The 3,923-nt window shown below is 46.5% G+C and overlaps 1 protein-coding gene across 2 annotated transcripts in view; it reads left to right on the forward strand.

Annotated features, from left to right (window-relative positions):
• ZNF621 (zinc finger protein 621) overlaps positions 1–3,923 on the forward strand; it is a 115,202-nt gene that overhangs the window by 94,990 nt on the left and 16,289 nt on the right. The window contains exon 6 of one of the 2 annotated variants that reach the window (XR_003676788.1): positions 3,510–3,758. The exons of the other annotated variant lie outside the window; for it this stretch is intronic. The gene's annotated coding sequence lies outside the window, so the exon portion shown is untranslated. The remainder of the gene's footprint in view (positions 1–3,509; positions 3,759–3,923) is intronic. 2 annotated transcript variants of the gene reach the window in all.

Here is a 3,923-nt window from a genome sequence, read left to right on the forward strand (position 1 = left end):
GTCTCCCTCCCACCCTCCCTATCCCACCTCTCTAGGTGGTCACAAAGCACCGAGCTGATCTCCCTGTGCTATGTGGCTGCTTCCCACTAGCTATCTATTTTACATTTGGTAGTGTATATATGTCCATGCCACTCTCTTACTTCGTCCCAGCTTATCCTTCCCCCTCCCGGTGTCCTTAAGTCCGTTCTCTACATCTGCGTCTTTATTCCTGTCCTGCCCCTAAGTTCTTCAGAACCTTTTGTTTTTTTTTTTTTTAGATTCCATATATATGTGTTAGCATACGGTGTTTGTTTTTCCCTTTCTGACTTACTTCACTCTGTATGACACACTCTAGGTCCATCCACCTGACTACAAATAACTCAATTTCGTTTCTTTTTACGGCTGAGTAATACTCCATTGTATATATGTGCCACATCTTCCTTATGCATTCATCTGTCAGTGGACACGTAGGTTGCTTCCATGTGCTGGCTGTTGTAAATAGAGCTCCAATGAACATTGTGGTAAATGACTCTTTTTGAGTTATGGTTTCTGAGAAAGCACTTCTGTCACAACTGAGTCCAAGCTATGCTGCGTGGTCTGGGGGTAGTTTTCTATAGTTGTCAATCCAGGCCAAAAAGCTTTTTTTCTTTTTTCTTTTTTTGACCCTACCTTCAGAAAAGAAGTGAAGCCTTTTCCTTCCCAGAAATAACCTTGCCAGCCAACCACATAGTCTAAAGCCAATGTAAAAGGAGCAAGATGGTTACAGAACATTCATAATTGTAGAGTAGCCCATCTGTCTTTGAAGAAAGGCCTTCTTCTTCTTTCCCTGGGAATGACCACATAACCCATAATTACCCTCACATTCCAAAGTCAGAGGAAACGCCACACCTCTCTGGACAACGGTAATAACCAATTCTGACAATAGTCTCCTGAGCGCCATGGTCTACACTGACCAGTCCTGCAGTGCAAATGAAGTGGGTAGTGGGTAGTGCCCCCCACGCTCCCCTTCATGCTTCCTAATTATCGGAAATACAACAAATTGATCAGAACTCCAGTTTGGAGGCAAGACCCAGGCTTTGGCAGATGGGATTATTGGTTCTGCATCCTTTACCTTCCCTACATCCTCATCCTTGCCATGGCTCATCGTGGGTGGGGTATAGTCTCCACGCCTTGACTTCGGGCTCTGTCGGTGTGACTTCCTTGGGCCAGTGGTGTATTGGCAGAAATGAGTGGGTACCAGTTCTAAGCCCAGGCCTTGAGAGTTCTCAGATGTGTCTGATTTTTCTCTTATGCTCAGAGAAGACCTTCTAGCTATCTGCATGCCTCTTAGTCTGGGCCCTGGAATGAACACATGTGGAGTAGATATGAGCCATACCTCAGAGAGGGCCAAGACAGGCTATATCCCATTTTGAGGCAGCACCACTCAGCCAAGCCCAGCCTGGATCTGCCAACCTCCAGCTGACCTGGGGACCCACAGACTCGTGGATACATGAGTAAAAATGAGTGATTATTACTAAGACTTGAGGTGGTTTGCTATATAGCATGATTGCAGCAACAGTTAACAGATTCACTTGCTTTCTAATCAAGTGGCACAGTATATTGACCTTGGACATCACACAGGGCTGGGACACGGGAAGCACCCCAGCAGAAAGGCCACTCTCTTTCTGACTTGAGGGCTGGGATCTGCCTGAAGGAGAAAGTGTGTGACTCAATTAAGATACAATTAAGATCCTCCTCCATGGCCTCCCTTTTATCTACTGTCCTCATTATCCTGCTTCCTTTTCTTCTCACCGTGGGAATGGTGCTGCTATTGCATGCTGATGAGTTTGTCTGTGGCCCAACTTCTGAGCTAGAGATGTCTGGGTAATTAATTTGGATTTAAGCTCCTCTAGCCAGCACTTGATAGACCCATGACTGAGTGCATTGGAAGGCCTTGATTTCTCCCGGGCATTTTTTGGGTACTTAGAGGTCAAGAGTCATTTGATACCTGTCTATCTACAGTCAGTCTCAAAGTGAGTTCTGAAAAATGTATGAAAATGTACAGTTGTTCCAAGTGATTTAGCTTACTCCTGGGAACCTCCCCCACTCCACTCACATGCTCTGAAGTGTTTTGCATTTCATCTTTAAAATTTGGTTACAGAGCAATTCTCCCTCACGAATGTATGAAAGATTTGCTGGGCGTGAGGCTTGGCTGGAGCCCAAGCAGAATATGGGCACCTTGACACAAGGCCCCTGTTGAAGGAAGGTGATGAGCAGGTAGACATAATGTTGTAACTCCAAAAGACAAGTGGGAAATGAGCTCAAGAGGTAATAGCCCAGTTTCACACATCATTTCTGGATGCACAGTGTGCTTTCCGACTTTTCTTATTTCTTTGCCTTCTCTCTACCCACTTTGAATCTTCTCTAAGGCCTAGTCTTTCAGGATTTCATCAGGGTTAAATGAAACCACTCGTGCTCTAAAATCCTGTAGTGCTTACTAAAATGGCTTTCAAAATGTTTGCTGTGTCCCACAGTAAAAAATAAATTTTGTATCAGTTCTTAACACACACACGTACACTTTTATATGAGTGTAGTTTAAAGTTTCTCTCTTTGTCTTAATCTGGGTTCCCCCAGAAGTAGGCCTCAAGATAAGGATTCATGTGCAAGTGGTTTATTTGGGAGCTGATGCCAGGATAGACCAGTAGGGGAGTGGGCAGGTGACCAGGGAAAGGAAGGAAGACGTCTGAGAGTGTATTATCAACAGGTGCTTAATCTCACTGGGGTGCCCTGGCGACAGTTTTTGTGGGAGCCACACTTCAAGTTGGCCCCCAGTGATCCTGGCCTCCTGTGTTCATGTCCTCGTATAATTCCCTCCCACACTGAACTATGCATGTGGCCTGTGTGTCCAGTAGAACACGGCAGAAAGAAATGATGCTGTCCACGGCAGGCAGCATCTGAGATGGCCCCAGTTATCTCCACCTCCTGGTGTTCATGCCCTGTGTAATCCCCTTTCCTAGAGTAGGGCCACTTATAACCAATGAGAAGTGACTCAGTTCTAACCAAGAGAAAATAACAAAGGTGATGCATCTCACTTCCAATATTAGGTCACAAAAAGACTCTGGCTTTTGCCTTGCTTGTGTTCTCTTGCTCTTTCCTTCACTGGCTCTGAGGACAAACCAGCCCCCGTGTTGTCAGCTACCCTATGGAGAGGCCCCCGTAATGTCTCCAGCCAACAGCCCCTGAGGCCCTAAGGTCTGCCAACAGCCTCACAAGTGAGCCTGGAAGGGGATCCTTCCCCAGTCGGGCCTTGAGATGACTGCAGCCCTGGCTGTAGTCTTGAGAGAGACTGAGTCAGAGGAACCAAGAGGCTGCCCACTAAGCTGTGCCCAGATTCCTAACCCATAGAAACTGTGAGTTAATACATTTTTTTAAGCTGCTAAGTCTTGGGGTAATTTGTTATGCAGCCGTAGATAATTAATGCGGCATCTGACTTTAGAAGCAAGGTCATAAAAGACTTTGCTGTTTATACTTTGGTCTCTCTTGGATTACAGCCCTAGGGGAAGTCAGTCACAGATTGTGAGGACGCTCAAGAAGCCATACAGGCAAGTGTGTGTGGTGATGAACTGAGGCCTCCGGCCGATAGCCAGATGAGCCAACTTAGAAGCACATCATTCAGCCCCAGTCAAGCCTTGGACTAATTGCAGCCCCAGCTGACATCTTGACTACAGTCTCATGAGTAACCTGGAGCCAGACCACCCAATCAAGCATCTTCTGAATTCCTGATCAACAAACATCGTGAGGTAATAAATATTTATTGTTGTCTCAAGCTGCTGTGTTTTTTTTTTTTTTTTTTTTTTTTTGCAGTACGCGGGCCTCTCACTGTTGTGGCCTCTCCCGTTGCGGAGCACAGGCTCCGGACGCGCAGGCCCAGCGGCCATGGCTCACGGGCCCAGCCGCTCCGCGGC

This window comes from Physeter macrocephalus, chromosome 18 (genome assembly GCF_002837175.3).
Source record: "Physeter macrocephalus isolate SW-GA chromosome 18, ASM283717v5, whole genome shotgun sequence".
NCBI lineage: Eukaryota > Metazoa > Chordata > Mammalia > Artiodactyla > Physeteridae > Physeter > Physeter macrocephalus.